The sequence below is a fragment of the Artibeus jamaicensis genome, unplaced genomic scaffold (assembly GCF_021234435.1).
Source record: "Artibeus jamaicensis isolate MK-2021 breed Jamaican fruit bat unplaced genomic scaffold, CSHL_Jam_final contig_241, whole genome shotgun sequence".
Classification (NCBI taxonomy): Eukaryota; Metazoa; Chordata; class Mammalia; order Chiroptera; family Phyllostomidae; genus Artibeus; species Artibeus jamaicensis.
In genome coordinates this window covers 1725007-1748578 of record NW_026521509.1, presented here as the reverse complement: position 1 = coordinate 1748578, position 23572 = coordinate 1725007, and positions in this window count along the sequence as shown.

Genomic DNA, 23572 nt, shown 5'->3' with positions numbered 1-23572 from the left:
GAAAAAGGGGGAGGGATTTTGAGGAACAAGTATGAAAGACACAGAGATGAGGACTGGGGGGGAGGAAATGGGAGGGAGGGGGGAGACCGGGCGGGGGGGGGGTGGGGTGGGATGGGAGAAATAGATAAAAAAAATGTACTTGAAAAGTAACTAAATAAGAAAAAAACCTCACAAAATCATGGGGAATGTTTCATGTGGCTCTGCTCTCGATAATGTACAGATAATTTCCCTTAAAAGTTGGAAAAACAAGTGCCAAGTTTTGGGGTTTTTTTATTCTTTCTTCAAAGGCATAACCTATCTAAACTGGAAGATTGAGAAAACACAAAAAAAGTAGAAAAGGACTGGATATATTATTGTATTACATACAGTATGCCAAATACCTTTGTTTTCAATTGTTGTAGATGATTGGCGGGTAAATACACACTCTCGGAGTCCGGAACCAAATTGATAAAAATTTTAATGGCCAAAGATTTTTCCTGCGCAGGGGCGAACTTCCCCAACTGTGATCGGAGTCACGTAGCTACTCAGAGCTACAAAATGGAAGTCGCGCCTGGCTTACAGACTACTGGGTATTTATATTTTTTAGCAAGCAAGCAAAGGCATACAGAAGCAGAGGTGGCGGTTAGCTATTGGCTTATTTAAAAACAGCGAGGGTCCCTGATTGGTGGGTGCTGCTGCTGGCGGGTACTTTCTGGCAGCCTGGGTTATTTACCTTATTTGGCTAGAATTTTAAACCCAATTGTTCCCGGATGTTTGTTCATTACCCTGTTCCAGGAACTGCAGATTTAGGGTTGGGTAATGCCCTAGCTGTAATTTTCCTAGCTGGGTATAACACAATCACCCTGCTAGCTTTTCTAAGTTGGCCACTGTCAGGATGGAAGGGGTAGGATAAAATGGTGGGCCAGAAAAGATGGCTGACGTAAAACCAGAGAGCTGAAAGGGCTGGCTTTGCCAAAATGGATATCTGCGTAGCAACCTGAGTCCCAGGAAAAAACCACCAATGATGGATTGCTGGTTTGTTCAGAGGGGACCAATCCCCAGGTCCCATGGGGAGCCAACAAAAATAAAGCCCCGCCATTTTCCCTATTCACGCTGGCAACTTCTCCGACCCCACTCTGTGGATCAGGGAACCTCGCCCAGGTGCGCAAACCCCAATAAGGCTCTATATTGCCTAACTTTGTGGCTGATTGGCATTTCTTCCTCGGCTGAGCCTAGAAAACATTTCATTTGGTGCTGAAACCCAGGAGGAGCTGTTGTCTGCTGAAGACTGCCCCTCTCCCCACTCCCCGAGGAGGCCTGGCGGCCACCCCACCAGTCTGAACTAAGAACCAGGGTAGGTGCCTATGCCTTTAAGTTTCTGGTCCCTAAATGCAGATTCCGGGCCCCGGTCTGCTAAGAGAGACTGCTCTCACATGAAAATCACAGCTCTGCGTCGGGGTAACCCCTCCGACAGGGACTACCCTCCCCCGCTGAGAGGTTCTGGGCACTGGAGGAGACGTCCCTGGACCCAGACCCCCATTTTTACCCAACTGGACCAGCAGATCAGGTTGAGGGACACCGATTCCCATCTGCTGCTCCTCATGGGACCAGGAGTGGGAGGGCAGGAGTCCAAGCCAGATCCTAAGTCACCTCTAGGGTGCCTCCTGAAAGATTTGCCAGCAATTTACCCAGGCCTCAGGCGAAAACATCTGATTTTTCTATCCCCTATGACCTCGCTGTTATATCAGCTCGATAATCGTGAAACCTGGCCTCCTGGAGGCACTTTTAATTTTGTTACCCTAACTGACCTAGATAACTTTTTTTGCAAATGGTCTGAGGTCCCCTACAATCAGGAATTTTGGGCCTTGCATTCTCACCCAGATCTGTGTACCCAATGCTCCACAGACCAAGTTCTCCTTGATACAGGGTGCAGCCAGGGGGGGGGCAAAAAAAGATTTGGAATGGTGCCCAGAATTCAAAGTGTATAGGAATATTGGAGAGACATATAAGATGTCCTCGCCCCGCCCAGGGGGAAGAGACAAATAGAACCAAGGCCATTGAGAGCTGTTTTGCATAGCAACAGTTTTGCAGCTAACCTCTGGAATAATTATTGAACGTATCTATAACCTTTAACTAGTTTCATAGATATGTTAAATAGCTGTGGCCAAGTTTTGAGCAGGAGAGGGAGAAGGGAGTAGCTGAGACTCAGGATGGAACTAGGGGCTGTGCCCCTGAGTGAGAGTGCCTGTGTGGGAGCTCGGAAAAGATGGGCTCCAGGACATGAAGGGATAACTGCCCAGGTGAAAGGGAAAACCAAGCAGCTTTGCCAGAATGGAGATCCCTGCAGCCAGGTGAAGAAGAAAGCCACATGCTTTTGGTGGAGTGCGGACCCCTGCAGCTTTGGTAGAAGAGGCCCACGTGGCTTTGGGGTGCTCCCTTTGGCCATGTGGCCTGGAAAGCAAGAGAGACTTTGACTGGAACTTGGTACAAAGAACTCTTGCCAGTGGACCATGAGAGGGTATCACAGTACTTTGGATTAACTAGAGAGAGATCCTGCCTGCACAGTGACACAGCTGACGGTGCCAGCGGCCTGCAATACAGAGGTGTGCTCTTTTCCTGATTTACGGTACCCGGAGTTGGGACAGTGGGAGAAGGGAGAGCTGTGTGGGTATAGGTGTATACCCTAAAGGACTTTGCTATTTTAGTGGTGGCATTAGGCCTGAATAGCATTAAATAAACATTTTGTTTCCTTTTCACAAATCTCTGGCATTGAGAGATGTCTTTCCAATTGGCAGCGGACAGAAGAGCCCAGTAGACATTAGTATTCTGTCCTTGGGAGGGGCCCCTGTTGTATAGCAATATTTGGCATCCCTAGGTGGGCCGAATATTGTATTGCCCCTCCCCCGGACGTCTTGTTCTGTAACATCCTCACCTGAGGGAAACCTGAACCCAACCGGCCTCCTAAGCCTACTGCCCCAGAACCTCCCTCCTCCTTCTCTGATTCCCCTCAAGATCTTGCTTCCCCTCCTTCTCCCCCTCCTTATCAGCTCCCACCAATGGCTACTTCAGCCCCAGCCCTCCCCTCTCAACCGGATTCTCCCCCTCCCTCTGAAGACCTTTCTTCCCCGGTCAGTTCACATACTCCTTCACTCGTGAATCTAGAGCCCCTAGACTCCCGTATTTGCCCCTTCCGGGAAGTGGCGGGATCAGAAGGTGTTGTTTGGGTCCATGTCCCTCTTTCACAAACTGACCTCTCTTCAATGGAAAAACTGTTAACAGGGCGCAGCCAAGAGGGGAGCCCCAGAAAAGGATTTGGGATGGGGTCCAGAGCACAGGGAGTGCAGGAAATATTAAGATGTCCTCACCCCCCCCCCCCGCCCCACCAGTGGGAAGGAACAAATGGAGCAGGGCCAATGAGAGCTGTTTTGCATAGCAACAGTTTTGCAACTAACCTCTGGAATGGTCATTTAACATATCTATAACCTTTAACTGGTTTCATAGCTATGTTAAATAGCTGTGGCCAAGTTCTGAGCCAGGGAGAAGGGAGTGGCTACTACCCAGGATGTAACCGGAGGCTGGCTTCCTGAGTTACAGTGCCTGCGTGAGAGCTTGGAGTTGATTGGCTCCACGCCGTGGGGCCATACCTGCCCAAACTAAAGATGGCAGCCCAGTAAAGCTGGGAGAGTATGAGAGTCCTGGCAGGTGTAACTGATTGTGGGAGGAATGGAAATGGGGCCGCAAAGGAGGATGGGTACGGAGATTTAAACCCAGATGCCCACAGTAATGTAGGAGAGAGCTGCGCAGTTTTGGGAGAATGTAGACCCCTCCAGCCAGGTGAAGGGAGAGCCACGCGGTTTGGGGCAAAGTAAGGACCCCTGCAGTCATGTAGGGGAGAACCATGTGGTTTGGGGGTAGAGTAAGGACCCCTACAGTCATGTAGGAGAGAGCCATGTGGTCTCAGCTGACTTAACACCCCCTCTGCCGAGGTGAAAAGGGGGGAACCACGCAGTCTTGGCCAGAGTGCAGACCCCTGCAGCCAGATGAAAGAGAGAGCCATGAGGTTTCAGCAAAGCAAGGATCCCCTCTTGGCCAGGTGAAGAGAGAGCCATGTTGTTTCGGCAGAGTGCAGACCCCCTCTTTCTCAGGTGAAAGGGAAAACCATGCAGCTTTGCCAGAATGGAGATACCTGCAGCCAGGTAAAGAAGAAAAACATGCTTTTAGTGGAGTGCGGATCCCTGCAGCTTTGGTAGAAGAGGCCCACGCGGCTTTGGAGTGCCCCCTTTGGCCACATGGCCTGGAATGCAGGAGAGACTTTGACTGGAACTTGGTTCAAAGAACTCTTGCCAGTGGACCATGAGAGTGTGCCACATGACTGGATTAACGAGAGATCCTGCCTGCACAGTGACACAGCTGACGGTGCCAGCAGCCTGAAACACAGACATGTGCTCTTTTCCTGATTTAGGATACCAGGAATTGGGACAGTGGGAAAAGGGAATGCTGTGTGGGTGTAGGTGTATACCCTAAAGGACTTTGATATTTTAGTGGAGGCATTAAGCCTAAATAGCATTAAATAAACATTTCATTGTTTTTTTTTTTTCCTTCACAAATCTCTGGCATTGAGAGATGTCTTTCCAATTGGTGGCAGACAGAAGAGCCCAATAGATATTAGTATTCTGTCCTTGGGAGGGACCCCTGTTGTGTAGCAGTTTTTGGCATTCCTAAGTGGGCCAAATATTGCCCCCCCCCGGGACTTGTTGTTCTGTAACAAAATGCCTAGGCTCGTTCTCCACTAACTGTACCAATTTTATCAGGGAATTCCAGTACCTAGTCCATGCTTGTGACCTCACATGGCATGACCTGCACATCATTTTAACTTCCACCATGAACCCGGACAAGCGCAACCATGTCCAGACTGCAGCTAGGGCTCATGCAGACCAAACCCATGCCACCAACCCTCTCACACCAGTAGGACCTGAAGCCATGTCAGAGGCAGAAACAGACTGGGGCTACCAGGTAGGACAAGTGGCTTGGAAGTGCCACAAGCAAGCGGTCGAGTGCCTGATAGCAGGTATGCACCAATCTGCCCAGAAAGCAGTCAGTTACAATAAGCTCAGAGTGGTCACCCAAGGCCCTGGAGAAAATCCAGTGCTGTTTTTCAACAGACTAACCTAGGCAATGATGCTCTGTACCCTCCTTGACCTGGTGTCTAACGCTGGGGCTGCTCCACTATCTTAGCTACTCACTTTATCTCCCAGTCAGCCCTAGATATTAGAAAGAAACTGAAAAAGGCCAAGGATGTTTACCAAACCAGCATCCGAGATCTGGTAAATATGGCATTTAAGGTTTTCAATAACCGGGAAGCAGAGGCTGAGGCTGCCTGCCAGGGTCGCTTACAACAAAAGTTAGCCCTGCAAACCCAGGCCATACTAGCAGCCCTGCGGCCAGCGACAAACAACAGCACAGGGGCAAAGCCTAAGTCCCGGCCAAAGAACTCCCCACCAGGGGCCTGTTTCAAGTGCGGTAAAGAAGGGCACTGGGCCCTCCAGCGTCCTCAACCTTGGCCACCAACGAAGCCTTGCCCCGATTGCCGACAGCTTGGCCACTGGAGGGATGCCTGTCCCCTTAGAGACTTGTCCCCCGCACCTCCACACAGGGGACCAGCTGATCAAGGAGCAGACTTCCCTGGCCCAGCCAGAAACCTCAGACTCCTAGGCGATTAGAGCAGCCCAGACTCAAAGATCCCCATCGCCCTCGCAGAGCCCAGGGTAACGCTGCAGGTAGCAGGTAAGTCCATTTCTTCCCTAGTGGACACGGGGGCTACCTACTCTGTTTTACCATCTTTTTCAGGACCTCTTACTCCTTCCCAGATCTCGGTTATGGGGGTTGACGGGACCCCGTCTCGCCCGTGGCGACCCCCCAGCTTAGCTGCGTCTGGACGGCTTTCCCTTTTCCCATTTATTCCTTGTCATACCCTCCTGCCCTATTCCCCTTCTAGGACGGGATGTTCTCCAATTATTAGGCGCCACTCTTCAGACCGCGCAAAACCGACCCCTTCTCTTCCCTTATGCTCCCGCTGTTGGAAAACCCAACTCCTCCTCCAGCTCCGCCCCTTTCCCCTTCGCTGGTCAACCCACAAGTATGGGACACTTCTATCCCAACTGTGGCTTTTCATCACCTGTCCATCTTCATCCGCCTGAAATACCCCAACGTTTTCTCATCCCGACCCCAATTTCCTATCTCCCACACAAACTTAAAAAGATTACAGCCTATCATCACCCACCTCCTAGACCAGAAGCTTCTTGTCCCTGTTAATTCTCCATGCAATACTCCCATTCTCCCGGTGAAAAAGCCATCCAGAGCCTACCGCCTGGCCCAGGACCTTAGACTCATCAACGAAGCAGTCATCCCTATCCACCTGGTAGTCCCTAACCCCTATACTATTCTCTCTCACATTCCTAATACAACCTACTTCTCAGTTCTAGACTTCAAAGACACCTTCACTATCCCCCTACACCCAGAGTCCCAGTTTCTTTTCGCCTTCACATGGGCAGACCCTGACACTGCCCTGTCACAACAGTTCACATGGACAGTCTTGCCACAAGGGTTTAGAGATAGCCCCCATTTATTTGGTCAGACTTAGCCTCCTGTGACCTAGGCTCCAGCAAGGTCCTCCAATACGTAGATGACCTCCTTCTCTGCAGCCCCACTTTACAGGCCTCCAGACAACATACTGCAAATCCCTTAACTTCCTTGTCCAAAAAGGATACTGAGTCTCTCCTGACAAGGCTCAGTTGTCAAGCCAGCATGTCACCTACTTAGGTCTCTCTCTCTCTCTCTCTCTCTCTCTCTCTCGCCTACCTCACGCAGCCTTACAGCAGACCACACTCAACTATTCCGCAATCTCCAACCACCTACAACAGGAGATCAAATTCTATCTTTCTTGGGACTAGTTGAATTTTTCAGACATTGGGTCCCCAACTTTGCCTTACTCACCAAGCCACTGTATGAAGCATCCTAAGACACTCCTACTGGCCCCCTCACATCCCCCAAGCTAGTGCAAAAAGCCTTTACCATCCTACGGGACACTTTGTTACAGGCCCCCTCCCTGAGTCTTCCCAGTCCCTCTGGTCCTTTCCATCTGTATGCATATAAGAGACAGGGAATTTCGTTTGGAGTCTTGGATCAACCCATAGGCCCAACATACCGCCCAGTAGCCTACTTATCAAAACAGCTTGATCTTACCCTATGTGGATGGCAGCCATGCCTCCGGGCATTAGGGAGTGCAGTGGAACTCGGGAAGGAAGCCCTCAAACTCACTCTATGCCAACCTGTTACCGTATTTTCCTCTCATCGCCTTACGGACCTACTATCCCACCGAGCTCTGTCTCTTTTGAGCCCTTCCTGTCTACAGGAATTCCACCTTCTGTTCCTTGAGGCGACAGCCCTGTCTCTCTGGCTTTTCACCTCTATGGCTCTGCCTCAACCCAGCTACCCTCCTTCCAACCCCCGCTACAGACACAGTACCTGGCCACTCTCGCCCAGAAGTACTGGACTTCCTGGGTCAACCTCTGGACTGTATAACTGACAAGCCTCTATCCTAGGCAGATCTCACTCTGTAGATGGAAGTTCAGTGCTCAGAGATGATGGCTGAAGACCAATGGCCTATGTGGTAGTAACTTTGACTGAAACCCTTGAAGCCAATAAGCTCCAAAGGTACCACCTCTCAGAAAGCTGAACTCATAGCCCTCACCTGGGCACTTACCCTGGCCTGGGGTAAGAAGGTTACTAGCTACACAGACTCCAAGTATGCTTTTTTGATTGTTCACAGCCTCTCGGCTGTGGAGGGAAAGGGGCTTCCTCACTACTAAAAGTTTGCCCATTGTTAATGCCTCCCTCATTGCCAAACTCCTCCAGGTCACAGACCTTCCCACTGCCATAGTGTTGGTCCACTGTAAGGGTCATCCGGCCTCACAGGACCCTATTTCCATGGCAATACCCAGTGGATGCTGTGGCTAGAGAACTCACCACACATGCCCCGCCACACCGCTTCCTCTTTCTGACCACTGATATTCACCCCGCCTATACCCCACCCCCGAGAGTACTCCACCTTCCTCCAGCAGGGCAGGCACCCAGGAAATGAGGGGTGGGTCTTCCTCAAAGGAAAAATAGTCCTACCCCCAAGACAGCCCCCTGCACTTCTCTCGGAAATTCACCAATCTTCACACATTGGTCCGAAATCTCTGATGAGGTTTCTACACCCCTTGTTTATTCATCCCACTCTTTTCCAAGCCATCAAGGAAGTCCACTCTAAATGTGCCATTTGCTCCAAGACATCTGCCCAGGGAGGAATGAAGCCTCAGGTCCCAGGCCATCAACTACGTGGACACCTCCCAGGACAGGATTGGGAGGTCGATTTTATGCACATTGCCTCCCCATAAGAAATTCTGCTACCTTTTAACTTTTGTTGACACATATTCAGGTTGGATTGAGGCCTATGCCACGACAAGAGAAACAGCAGATACAGTAGCCGACTTCCTCTTCAACAACATTATCCCATGATTTGGGCTGCCCTCCTCTATCCAGTCGGACAATGGCCCAGGCTTCATCTCCCAAATTGTCCAGCAGGTCTCCACCTCCCTTGGCATCGCCTGGAAGCTGCACATTCCTTATCATCCCCAGTCTTCTGGTAAAGTAGAATGGGCTAACAGTGCCCTGAAAACCCACCTAACCAAACTTACCATAGAAAGCAGAAATTCGTGGCCCTCTCTGCTCCCTCTGGTCCTAATTCGAATATGGGCAACCCCATGGTAACCAACAGGACTTAACCCTTTCAAAGTAATGTACAGCTGCCCTTTTCTTATTAACAATAACCTGCCGGTATAGACTCCCCCTCTGGCCTCCTCTCTGCCCTACCTCTCTCTCCTCCAGCATCTTCTCTGTGAACACACTGATGTTGAAACCAGAAAAATAGAGGTTAAAATAGGGACTGCCTTAAAGAGATTTGGCCTGGAGACAGAAACCACAAGGAAAGAACATAGGGAGTGGAGAAGGTGGAACTACAAAACCAATGGGGCTGAACAAGTAGAGGACCACCTGTTCAAGTGTCTAGATTAAAATTTTTCCATTACTCAAAACCCAGAAAGCTTAGGTCATGCTCGCGCCACCCGAGTAGCCAGTAGCTAACAGCCACATTTGCTTCTATACAATGCTTGCTTGCTCGCATCTATAAAAAGACTTAGCTGTAAGTGCTTAGCGCGGCTCTCGTTTGCAGCTCTTATGAGCACCCCGTCTCCGGACACTCTGAGGGTCTGCCCCTGCGCAGGTTAAAACTTTGGCCAATAAAATAACATCTCTGAATCCTGAAAGTTTCTGACAATTTGTCTCTTGCGTTGGTGGATGCAACAACTGACAGAGTTCTTCCTCCAGTGGGGGGTGTCTGGAGACAGGCCCAGTCACTTTCCTACAGCCTTGAGACCAGGTATTACTCAAAGGGCTCCGACCTGGACCACTCCAGCCCAAGTGGACAGGGCCCCATACTGTTATTCTAACCACCCCCACAGCAGCAAAACTAGTGGGTCAGCCCGTGTGGGTCCACCTTTCCTACCTTAAGCCAACCCCTGCCTCAAAAAAGTGGTCAGCGCAGCTCACAGGAGATACCCAAGTCTGCTTTACTTGAACATCAGGTTCTCCCAATGAAGGTTCTACAAATCCTCCTCCTTCTTGCTTACCCATCCCTGTCAAAAATCCCTCCTAACCTACAAAGCAAGTACATTTGGAGGTTCTTCATATGCAAAATATGACAAAGATGGACAGGTAATTTGTCAGCCTGTCACTCTGCGGACTGCCCTCCCTCCGGTTGTTCTACATCCATCCTTCTCTCTATTCCCAAAAGTAGCTTTAGAGGGCTAGGCGGCTGGACTGCCCTGTATGAATAGTACACTCTCTGCTTCCTCTATGATCAGATGGATGGTAAGTGCAAACTCTGGCCACACATATATGAAGGCTGCCCCTACTACTATTGCAAATACCATGAATGGAGTACTCTCCAGCCGTGGTGCTTCACCATTTATGACCCATGGGACTCCAAATGGGAGCAGAGAGTGAAGGGAAAACTATACCAAAGCCTCTCATATTTGCATCCCCAGAGTTCCATTGAAATATACCAAACTCTTGTTCCAGGACCATGGAATAAAACCCTATTGACTAGTACCATATTAACACATGAACAATCCTTGCAAACACTGATCCAACAAGGAAAACAGGAGAGTGCCCCTTTCTCTTGGCTAAGCCTCATATGCCAAGGAGTCAACTCTTCAATATCACTGACATAGGAAACATCACCGACTGTTTCCTATGTGCTCTTCTTGACCGCTCCCCTATTGCGGGATTTCCCACACCCCCTCCTCTCAAGGTTACGAACTCCCCAACACCGTTCTTCCTAAAAGTTGTACCTCTCTTTCAAAACATAATGAACAGTCCCAAAGTATGTTACACTACTGCAGGCACTTCCTCCTGCAACCAGACCATGCAGATATCAGAAACCACCACCAGTCCCCCAGGTACATTTTTCTGGTGCAATGGAATGCTGCTGCAGACCATTAACTCCTCCTTGGCCTTCCCCTGCTTCCGGATCGTGCTGACCTCACAGCTTATGCATTATGGAAAAGGATAGCTCAGGGACAAACTAGCCAGGCATAAAGAAAAACGAGCCATCCTCCTGCCCATGCCAGTAGGTCTAACCTTCACCACAACCCTGGCAGCATCTGGGATAGGCAGTGCCGGGTTAACACACAGTCTCCAAGCCACTCGCCAGTTACGGGCTGAGTTGGAGCAGGCCCTTGATGCTTCAGCCACCTCTCTACATCTTTGCAGAGACAGATAACCTCAGTAGTCCCGGTTGCCCTCCAGAACCACAGAGCTCTAGACCTACTAACAGCAGAAAGAGGGGGAACATGTCTCTTCCTGCAGGAACAGTGCTGCTTTTATGTGAATGAGAGTGGCACAGTAGAAGAGAATGTTAATGCCCTACAGAACCTCAGGGACAAATTACACTGAGACCCCACCACTCTCAAAACAATAACCCTATGGTGGCGTTCCCAACTTTTTACTACCCTGGCCCTGGCCCTAGGGCCAGTCATAATAACCTGTACACTATTAATGCTTGGCCTGTTTCCTGAGATTCCTTCAGGAAAGTTTTTGCGAAGCCTCCTGGGTTACCTTTAACCAGATATTCTTTCAGACCCAAACCTACTCGCCCCTCCCTAGTGAACCAGAAACACCGACCTCTAGTCCCTCCCCTCTATTCTACCCTGACAGCAGGAAGTAGCTGGATAGAACACAGCACCCCTTATCCTATCAAAGAGGGTGGAATGTCAGGATGGGCTGGGTAGGATTAAAGGACAGCCGGACTACAATCAAAATGGTGGACAATCAAAATAGCGGATGGACTACAATCTGGAAAAGATGGCTGACATCAAACTAGGGAGCCAAAAGGGCAGGCTTTACCAAAATGAATATCCGCGTAGCAACCTGAGTCGGAGGAAAAAACCACCAATGTTCTATTGTAGCTTTGTTCAGAGGGGACAGATCCCCAGCTCCCACAGGGAGCCAACGAAAATAAAACCCCACCATTTTCCCTATTCACGGGGCAACTTCCCCCGGTCACACTCTGTGGACCAGAGAACCTTGCCCGGGCACACAAACCCCAATAAAGCTCTATATTGCCTAACTTTGTGGCTGATTAGCATTTCTTCCTCGGCGGAGCCTAGAAAAACTCTCAGCCATTATATTAATTTTATATTGCTCTTTAACACACTAATATGTTATAGCCTTAAAGAAGACCCATTTATTAGCTCCCAGTTCAGTAGCCATAATGTCAGACACAGCATTTCTGGGCTTTCTGCTCAGGGTATAACAAGAGTGAAATAAAAATATTGGAAGATTGGTATCCTGGATAAAAGATCTGGAAAAGAATCTCTTTCTGGGCTTTATTCAGCTTTTTGGCATAATGTTGTTCCTTGCAGTTGTAGGACTTATGTCCCCATTTGGTTGCTGGCTATCACTGGAGGAGTGTTCTCAGTTCCTAGAGGCCCCTCTTAGATCCCTGTATGTGTCCCTTCCACCCACAAAGAGTGCATGATAATTTAATGGGATTCCTTTAGAGGTTACTGCCTTTTCCCTGGATGCCTTGAAAATTCTTTCTAAGCCCTGACTGGTGTAGCTCAGTGGACTGAGCACGGGCCTGTGAACCACATGATGGCGGTTTGATTCCCAGTCAGGGCACATGCCTGGGTTGCAGGCCAGTTCCTAGCAGGGGACTCACGAGAGGCAACCATACATTGATATTTCTCTCCTTCCCTTCCCCTCTAAAGATAAATAAATAAAATCTTTTTAAAAATTCTTTCTTTGTCATGAATTTTTAATACAATGTGCCTTGGAGAAGGCCTTTGTGGATTGAGGTAATTAGGTGCTGTCTGTGCTTTTTGGATTTGAGGATCTAGCTCCTTCCATAGGTTTGGGAAGTTTTTATTAACTGTTTAAACAGGCTCAGTGTTCCCTTCTCCTTCTTGTATACCCATTATGCTTTTTTAAGAGAAAATTTTATTGAATGTATTGGAGTCATACCTGTGATAAAATTGTATAGGTTTCAGGGGTACAATTCTATGATGCATCATCTGTATATTGTATTGAGTGTTCACCACCCAAAGTCAAGTCTCTGTCATCATTTATCCCCCCCTTTACCCTGTTCTCCTTCCTCCATTATTCTTCTATTGATCTTCATGATGGAGTCAGAAAATTTTCCTAGACTTATTTCACTTTTTGTTACTATCTGGTCTCTCTCTTCTCTTTGTGTCATTTTTAGATTTCTCTCTCTGATATCATTAATTCCTTTCTCAATCGACTCAGCTGTATTTCTTAAGCTCCCTAGTTCATGATCTCTTTATTTTGACTTCTTCACCTGCAGAATTCATTTGGTTATTTTTTTAAGTTTTAATCTCTAGTAAAGTTCTAATTTTGTTTGTTGATTGTATTACTTCATCAAATTGCTTATCTGTATTTTTTGTATGCCGAGTTTGTTCCGAACTGCATTGTTTACTTCTCTGTCATTCAAATCACATACTTTTATGTCTTTAAGTTTTCTTTGGGAAGAATTTGAATTTTCTTTCTAACCTGTCTCATCACCTTAGTTATTTATGGTATTTAATGGATTCCTTCTCTGTCCAGGGATCTATGAGTGACACTTCTCTAGTAGTTTGATAAAAAGAAGTCTTTCCTTTGTTTTCCACTAGGTGGTGCTGAAACACAAGGGTTTTTTTGTTGTGTTTTTTTATTATTATTATTTTTTTTGGTTTGGGGGGTTTCTTTTAGTTTCTCTGGAAGTGCTCTGGTTTCTCAGGTTTCTGTGGAGTGATAGAAAATGTTCTGCATTTCTGGAGAAATGTGCCTCTCCTCTTTAACCTGCTTGCTTTAGTCCCAGAGCACACCCCTAGAAGGGAATGTAGTAGATGATGGGGTTCAAAGTCCATAAAATCCCAGCACTGTCCCTTGGGACCAGACACTGCTGGCAGTGCAGCTACAATGGGTGGGCGTGGGCTGGGCTGGTAAAGGCCTACTGGTGCCTTTGTGGCTTTGTTGTCCCAGTAATGGCAATTGGCAGAGCTCAGGGACCTCACCTACGTGTCTCCACCTGTCTTTCGAATAAGCCTTAATACATGTCTACCATTCAGGGAAGAAAATGTTTCTATGCCTCCAGTTCTCATGTTTGCAGACAATGTGCTCTGCAACTCAACACTCACTGCTACAGCTTCTTCTGGGGGCCCACTGGGACATCTGGGAGAGTGAGGGGAGGGGGCTGGGCTCCAAGGTTGTGCATTTTCCTGTCTGAAGATGGCGACCCTTAAACAACAGCAGCAGCGCCTCTGCGCCCATTCTCTGCCCACATCCTTAGGTTTAACTGCAGTGTACTGCCCAGTCCTGTAGGAAGCTCACTGTATTTCTCTCATTCTCCTGGATGGAGAGAGTGTGCAGCAGACTGACTCCTCCCTTCTTCCCACAGTGAGCTTAGGGCTGTATCCATGACATTTGTATTAGCTCTCCTCCCTGACTGGCTCCCACTTGACCACCATGAGATTTTAAAAGCATGGATCTCTCAGATGTGTTTGTGTGTTGAGCAGGGAATCCTTCATTGAATTATAGCTGTTCAAATTGTTAAAACTTCAAGGCAATAGACTGGAAGACCTTTCACACCTCCATTTCTCTGATGTCCTCAGTACATTTTCAAGAACTTATAATTTCTTTAAGTCCTAACTTCCTCCACACAATATGTTGTGAGATCTAGGCTTTGAAAAAAAAAAACAACTGTGGGCCATAGTTTTAACATACCATAATAAATATCATTATTAACATAACATTTAATTAAGCCAGAATATTAAAACACTAAATGTTTCACTCTTTATTATGTAGCATTTCTAATGATCATTTTGAACAAGTGTAGAAGTCCAAAGAATTCCTAACTCAAATGAGAAGTGTAAATACATACTTAGAGTTTATATTTCTTTGAAGTTTACTTTAAATATTTCAGAATGGTTACATGTACATGGAAGCATACTCAGCACAGTTTGGAGCAATTCTGAATTTGTATTTGTCTAGTCTTGCAAAATAGTTTGCATCCTTGATTAGTATCACGTGAAAAACTTTCTAAGCTCTTAATATTAGACATTACCTCAACAAGTAAAAGTTTCTGGGGCTCAAGTTTCAGTATTTTTTAACTTACTAGGTGAGACCAATGTGTATTCATGTTTGAGAACCAGTTTTATAAAGGACCCTTGCCCCATAGAATAGAATCGCATTATACAGTTTGGCTACTTTATGGCCACCTCAGTCATGTCAGTAGCTAAGTATTCCTAATCACACCAATAGCTTGGCCAATAGTCATTTCCTAGGCAACCTGATGGTTTTATGTGCTAGTGTATAATTAATAATCTTACAGATATATAAAACCAAGTCATGATTACACAATTTGATACTGGATACCCACATCAAAATTTGGGAAACAACCTTACTCACCTTCTTAAGGAAAGGGTACTACCTCTTTCTCTAGGCATACTAAAAAGTATTACGATAAAAGGAGTTATTTCATTTCTATTCTAAAACACTTTCAGTGATCCTTCATCAATCAACAGATCATCTATAGCTGAATCTCCAAGTATGCCTATTAAATTTAAAGATTTTTTTTAGAGTTACTGAATTTACAGTCCCTGGGGATAGCCCAAAGAGCTCTATTTTTAATAATCCCCCAGATAATTCTGATTTACACTGAAGCATAAGGATTACTTCATAATTCGCAGCAATATAAAAGCAATGAATAATAGATAGGAAAATTTAAATCCCCTAAAATCTAATCTAACAGAAAACATACCAAATTAGCCAACTGAGAAGGCCTAAAAGAAATGTTTAGAAGGGATGCTAGGAAGATGGCGACGGAGTAGGACAAAGTGGATTCTAGCTCATGTACTCGTGGGTGAAAATCTTGGCAAATCTATAGAGAAACAGCACAATAAACCACTGGTTACCCAGCATTTATGAAGTTAAAAGACCAAAGATTGTGACCGACGCTGAAACACCAGACAGCCGCAGAGTCAGCTACAGGAGCCGAAACACATGGTCCCTGTGCCGCTGCCATAGCGGCAAGACTGGACTCCGGGGAGTCAGGTACGGGAGCCAGGAGACTCGAGGCCCCTGTGATGAGCCTGGGTGCCAGAGGAGTCAGTTATAAAAGCTGGGACACTCGCAGCCCCTGTGCCCCTGCCATAGCAATGGGTCTCGGTGCCAGAGGAGTCAGCTACAGGAGTCGGGACACTCAGCAGTGGTAGGCGACCAGCGCGGGAAACAGCTCGAGGACCAGTGTGAGAGTAGGTAGAGACAGAAAACATCAAGATACCTGAAGGAGTCGGCACCACTGAAATTCACAGGTATTATACCACAGAGGTTCACAACATAAACCCAGGAAGTCAGAACAGATCAATTTTAGAAGCTGAAGCTAACAAGAAGAGTAACACAAACAATGGGAAGGCAAAGAAGCAATCCCCAAATGAAAGAAACTGCAGAAGCTTCAGAAAGAATGTTAGATGAAATAGAGGCTAATCAACTATCAGATAGTGAATTCAAAGCATTGGTTATTATGAAGTTCAAAGAGCTCACAATGAGCAATCAGAAACTACAGGGGAGCTAGAATTACCTCACTGCAAACTATATCAAGTTGAAAAAGGAAATAGAAATTATCAACAAGGGGGAAGAGGAAATGAAGAATACAATTTCCAAATTGAAGAACACAGTAGAAAGTTTCAAAAGTACAATTGACGAAGCGGTGGATCGGATTAGCGAGTTGGAGGACAAAGTAGAAAGCATCTCACAGAAAGAGTTGGAAAATAAAAAGAGGCTCAGAAAGAATGAAGAGGGATTAAGAGAAATACAAGACAATATGAAACGTAATAATATACGAATAATAGGAATACCAGAAGGAGAAGAAGAAGAACAAGGGATAGAAAACATATTTGAAAGAGTAATGAGAGAAAATTTCCCTCATTTGATGAGAGAAAAAGTCACAAAAATCCAGGAGTCACAGAGAGTCCCAATGAAGAGGAACCCAAGGAGGCCTACTTCAAGAAACATCATTATCAAAATGGCAAAATTCCAAGACAAAGAGAGAATCTTAAAGGCAGCAAGAGAGAAAAAAGAAATAACATACAAGGGAGCCCCAATAAGGTTAGCTACTGACTTCTCAATGGAAACACTCCAAGCAAGAAGAGATAGGCAAGAAATATTCCAAGTAATGAGAACCAGAGGCCTACAACCAAGGCTACTTTACCCAGCAAGGCTCTCAATCAAGACAGAAGGCCAAATAAAGAGCTTCCAAGACAAAAGAAGTCTAAAAGAACTTGCTGCCACCAAGCCAGCTCTACAAGAAATACTAAAAGGTCTGCTTTAAGGAAAGGAAGGAAAAGAGACAGACAGAGAGGAACACAGGTACAAAAATGGCAATGAATAAGTACCTATCAATAATAACCTTAAATGTAAATGGATTAAATGCTCCAATCAAAAGACACAGAATAGCTCAATGGATAAGAAAGCATGACCCACACATATGCTGCCTACAAGAGACCCACCTCAGGACAAAAGACCATCACAGACTAAAAGTAAAAGGATGGAAACACGTTTTCCAAGCAAACGAACAAGAAAGAAAAGCTGGGGTAGCAATTCTCATATCGGACAAAACAGACTTCAAAAAAAGGGCCATAAAAAGAGACCCAGAAGGTCACTTCATAATACTCAAGGGAAGAATCCACCAAGAAGACATTAACATCATAAATATATATGCACCCAACATAGGAGCACCAAAATATATAAGGAAAATCTTAGAGGAATTCAAAAAAGATATAGATAGCAACACAATTATAGTAGGGGATTTTAACACCCCACTATAAAAAATGGACAAATCTTCCAAACAAAATATCAACAAAGATATTGTGGCATTAAACAACACCCTAGAGGAAATGGACTTAACTGATATATATAGAGCGCTTCATCCCAAAGAAGCTAAATACACATTCTTTGCAAATGTGCATGGAACATTTTCAAAGTTAGACCACATGATAGGAAACAAATGAGCCTCAGAAAATTCGAGAAAATTGAAATCATACCAAGCATCTTCTCTGACCACAAGGGACTGAAATTGGAAACCAACCCCAAAGAAAAAACCCAAAGCACCAAAAATCATGGAGTCTGAATGGCATGCTATGAAACAACAAATGGGTCAAGAATGAAATTAGGGAAGAAATCAAAAAGTTTCTGGAAACAAATGAAAACAATCCCATAAAAACCCAAAACTTATGGGACACAGTGAAGGCAGTCCTGAGAGGAAAGTTTATAGCAATACAGGCCTACCTAAAGAAGATAGAAACATTTCAAACAAACAACCTAACCCTACGCCTGCAGGAACATGAGGAACAACAACAAAAACATCCCAGAGCAAGCAGAAGGAAGGAAATAACCAAGATCAAAGCAGAATTAAATGACATAGAGACTAAAAGCACAATTCTAAGGATCAATGAATCCAGGAGTTTATTCTTTGAGAAGATAAACAAAATAGACAAGCCTTTAAGTAGGCTCATCAGGAAGAGAAGAGAGAGGACACAAATAAACATAATCAGAAATGAAAAAGGAGAGATTACAACTGATACCACAGAAATAGAAGGGATTATAAGAAATTACTATGAAGAACTATATGCCAAGAAATTTGAAAATCTAGGGGAAATGGACACATTTCTAGAAAAATACAATCTTCCAAAACTCAATGGAAAAGAAGCAGAAAATCTCAACACACCAATAACAGCAAAAGAAATTGAAGCAGTAATCAAAAAACTCCCATCACACAAAAGCCCTGGACCAGATGGTTTCACAGGAGAATTCTACAAAGCATTTAAGGAAGACCTAACCCCTATTATGCACAGACTCTTCCAAAAATTCCAAAAGGATGGAAAACTCCCAAACTCTCTTTATGAAGCCAGCATCATCCTAATCCCAAAACCAGATAGAGACACAACCAAGAAAGAAAAATTCAAAAATTCAGGCCAATATCGCTGAATGACATAGAAGCAAAAATCCTCAACAAAATATTGGCAAATCGCATCCAACAATATATCCAAAAGATCATACACCGTGACCAAGTAGGATTCATCCCAGGGATGCAAGGATGGTTCAATATTCACAAATCAGTAAATTTAATACATCGCATAAATAAAAGCAAAGACAAAAACCACAGGATCATATCAATAAACGTGGAAAAAGCTTTTGATAAGGTGCAACACCCACTTATGATAAAAACACTTAGCAAAGTGGGAATAGAGGGAGCATTCCTCAATATCATAAATTCCATATATGAGAGACCTACAGCCAACATCATACTCAATGGGCAAAAACTAAAAGGTTTTCCACTAAGATCAGGAACAAGACAAGGATGTACACTTTCACCACTTCTATTCAATACAGTTTTGGAAGTTTTGGCCACAGCGATCAGGCAAGAAAAGGAAATAAAAGGCATCCAAATAGGAAAGGAGGAAACAAAACTGTCACTGTTTGCAGATGACATGATAGTGTACATGGAAAATCCTATAGAGTACCAAAAAACTGCTTGAACTAATTAATGAATTTGGCAAAACAGCAGGATACAAAGTCAATATCCAGAAATCAAAGGCATTTTTGTAAACCCACAATGAATCAGCAGAAGCAGAAATCAAGGAAAAATCCCATTCGATATAGCAAAAACAAAAATAAAATGTCTGGTAATAAATTAAACTAAGAAGGTAAAAGACCTGTATGCAGAAAATTACACAGCCCTGAAAAAAAGGAATCAAGGAAGACACAAACAAATGGAAATATATACCGTGTTCATGAATTGGAAGAATTAACATTATCAAAATGTCCATACTACCTAAGGCAATATATAAATTCAAAGCAATACCTATTAAAATACCAATGGCATACTTCACAGACATAGAACAAACACTTCAAAAATTTATATGGAATCATAAACGAGCCCGAATAGCAGCTGCTCTTTTGAGAAAGAAGAACAAAGTAGGAGGGATCACAATACCTGATATCAAACTGTATTACAAAGCCACTGTAATCAAAACAGCCTGGTACTGGCATAAAAACAGGCACATAGACCAATGGAACAGAACAGAGAGCCCAGAAATCAACCCAACCCTCTACAGTCAATTAATATTCGACAAAGGGGGCAGTAACATAAAATGGAGTAAAGATAGCCTCTTCAACAAATGGTGCAGGGAGAAATGGACAGCTATGTGCAGAAAAAAAATGAAACTTGAGCACAGACTTACACCATACACCAAAATAAATTCAAGGTGGATAAAAGACTTAAATATAAGTCGTGACTCCATTAAAGGCCTAGAGGAGAACATTGGGAAGAAAATCTCAGATATTCCACGCAGCAACATTTTTACCGATATGTCCCCTAGAGCAAGGAATATAAAGGAAAGAATAAACAAATGGGATCTCATCAAAATAAAAAGCTTCTGCATGGCTAAAGAAAACAGTATTAAATTAAAAAGACAACCAACTGTATGGGAAAACATATTTGCCAATGATACCTCAGACAAAGGTTTAATCTCCAAAATATACAAAGAACTTTCCTGACTCCACTCTAAGAAGACAACCAACCCAATTAAAAAATGGGAAAAGGACTTGAACAGACACTTCCACAAGGAGGACATACAGAAGATCCAGAGACACATGAAGAATTGTTCAATATCGCTAGCTATCAGAGACCAGCTAGCTATCAGCTAGCAAATTAAAACCACAAGGAGATACCACTTTATACCCGTCAGGATGGCTATCATAAACAAAGCAACAAACAACAAATGTTAGAGAGGTTGTGGGGAAAATGGGTCCTTTGATCGCTGTTGGTGGGATTGCAGACTGGTACAACCATTATGGAAAACAGTATGGAATTTTCTCAGAAAAATAAAAATCGACCTGCCTTTTGACCCAGCAATTCCACTGCTAGGATTATATCCTAAGAATCCTAAAACATCAGTTTCAAAGAACCTATGCACCACAATGTTCATAGCAGCACAATTTACAATAGCCAAGAGTTGGAAGCAACCTAGGTTCCCATCAGTAAATGAATGGATCCAAAATTGTGGTACCTATACACAATGGAATTCTATGCTGCAGAGAGAAAGAAGGAGCTACTACCTTTTGCAACAACATGGATGGAACTGGAAAGCATTATGCTGAGTGAAATAGGCCAGGTGCTGAAAGACAAATACCATATGATCTCACCTTTAACAGGAACGTAAACAACAAAACAAACAAGCAAGCAGAAAAAAAAAACAAAGACACTGAAATAGAGAACAAGGGGACCAGAGGGGAGAAGGAAGGGAAGTTAAGGGGAAAAAGGGGGAGGGATTTGGAGCAACAAATAGGAAGGACACAGGGAGGAGAACTAAGGGGGGTGGAAATGGGAGGGAGGTGGGGAGCAAGGGGTAGGGGAGGATGGGATGGGAGAAATAGACAAAAAACTGTACTTGACAAATAACTAAATAAAATTAATTATATTAATGGAAAAAAAAGATGAACTCCAATGATAAGAGTGCCATTGGAATTGGCCATTTTTCTAGAAATGTAAGTGGGAAAGTACCTAATTAATAGAAATAAAATCCTTGCAGATTTTAATTTTTATCATTAAGAATCATGCAATACCATCTTAAAGAAGCAGATAAAAATGATACAGAGGCATTATTTTTTTAAAACTTTTTTCACTGGAAAAATTTGAATAAGTAAATTATATAATTTGCAGTAGGGTTGAAATCAGTATGTATTTTTCCTACTAATTAAGTATCAATTCAATAGGATTGCATCACATTTTTAAAAAATATTTCAGAGAAAGTTAACTTTTTTCTTTCAGAAATGTCTTGAATATTTTATAAAACTAATGTATTTTCACTCTAAAAATCAAAATGCTAGAAAATAGTAGAAGAAAAATAAAAATCACTAGAAATCTCACCACAGTTACAGAAAAGACAAGTAAAATATATATAGGAGTTTACATAAATAAGAGAATTGATATATTGTAACATTTTTTCTTTATTCAGTGAATGATATGATTTGTCTATTTTCCAGGAAATAACAACTACATATTATAGTTTTATTATGGTACACTATTTATGTACCAGAATTACTTTAATCAATTTCCATCAAGAGGCAGTGAGGTACTTTTTGAGTTTTCTCTACTATAAATTTTGTATCAAGATGTGTACATATTTTCAAACATGGACAATTGGCTCCTTAGTGTAAACTCCTTAAAGTCATTTTTTCCATATTAAAAGAAATGGACAATTTACATATTCATTCATCATGCTAAGAAATCCTAGAAAGAGAGAGGTTTTCAAGATGGCGGTGGACTAGGACGGAGTCGATACCAGTTCCTAGTACAAAAGAGACAGAAATCTATCCGATCGGAGGAGGTGAGGCCAGCAAGCCAGCAGTTGCCAAGCATATATGAAAATAAGAGACCAGAAACCTCATCGGTCACGGAGGAACCAGGCGGTAGGGAGACAGCAGCAGTACAGTAGTCTCTGGGACGGAGCAGGGAGAAACAGCCGGTGCAGGGTAGGGGAACCAGCACCCTGTGGCCAGAGCCCAACGGCTCCTTGGACAGCCTTCAGCACCCGGAGGGCTCCCTCCCTGGGATTTTTCTGCCGAGCAGGCCAAGTGGCCCAGGCAAAGAGGTGTGGAAGAAATTTCAGCCTGCTCGCAAGTTGGGGAACTAGTCGCTCCACACGCAGTGTGTCTGGGAAAGTGCCTGAGGGAGCCTAAGCCAACGTTCAGCGCCCAGAAAGCTCCCTCCCTAGGATTTTTGGGCCCGGACCGGCCAAGAGACCCAACCAGAGGGGAGCAGAGGATAGTTCAGCCTGCACACAGTTCTGGGACCAGCACCCGGTGTGGTGCTGCTACATCCCTAGGGTTTTGATTTTTGTTTTTTTTTTTTTGCCAGAGGTTGGCCAGGGGACCCAGACAAACACAGAAGCAGAAGGGATACACACCACACAGCGTGCCATGACGAGCACACAGAGTTTCTAGGTCTGCGCCCAGTCCTCAGATCAGCTGCCGGCTTCCAGTCTACCCCCCTCAGACTATCTGGAAGCCCGGGACGCTGAGGGGTCCTAGGAAAAGAGCTGAGACCCTCAACCCCCTCCCTTTCTGGCCAAGCAAGGTGGGGGGCCAGGAGAGACTTGTTTGATAGAGTTTACAGAGAGGGTGCAGAGGACAAAGGGCCGCAACCAAAGACTCTGTGGTTGCCAGCCCAGGAGAACTCAGAGGTGCAGCCTGGGGCTCTGAATCCAGTAGACACTGCAGCCTGGTCAGCTTCACACCCAGCTTGGCAGCAAGCCCAGGACTGGGCAGAGTGTCTGGGGCCTCCCAACTGAACGGGAGCAGGCCTGTGCTCAATCCCGAGGGAACCAGGCAACTAGGCTGGTGCAGGTGCCTGCAAACACAGCAAACCAGACTATGGCAGTAACCCCTGGGAGGGGAGTGCTGCAAGAAAGTCCTAGTTCCCCATTGTAGGGAGCTGGGGGAGAGGCGCCAAATGTCTGGATCCTGAGAGAGGCTAGCTGAAAAAATCACAACAATCGACCCTCAGCCAACTGCAACCAGAAAAACCGGTTCGGCTAGTTTGAAGCCAACAAGTGACATTCCTTTTTCTGAGGTTGTTTTTGAGGGATTATTTTGGTGCTTTTTTTGTTTTTTGTTTTTTTACTTTATTTTATTTTTATTCTTTTTTTTATTTACCTTTCTTCCTTCTCCATTCCTTTTCTTTATCTTTTTGCTTTTTTAAAGTAATCTGTTATTTCTTTTAAACTTTATTACTGTTTCATCTTTCCATACTTTTGTCCTCTTTTCCCGGATTTTCTGTTTTATTTCTTTTTCTTTTCTTTCTAAACTTATTGCTCTTTCTTCCATTTCCCTACCATTTTTTTCTTTCTTCCTTTTATTTCTTTCCTTTTCATTT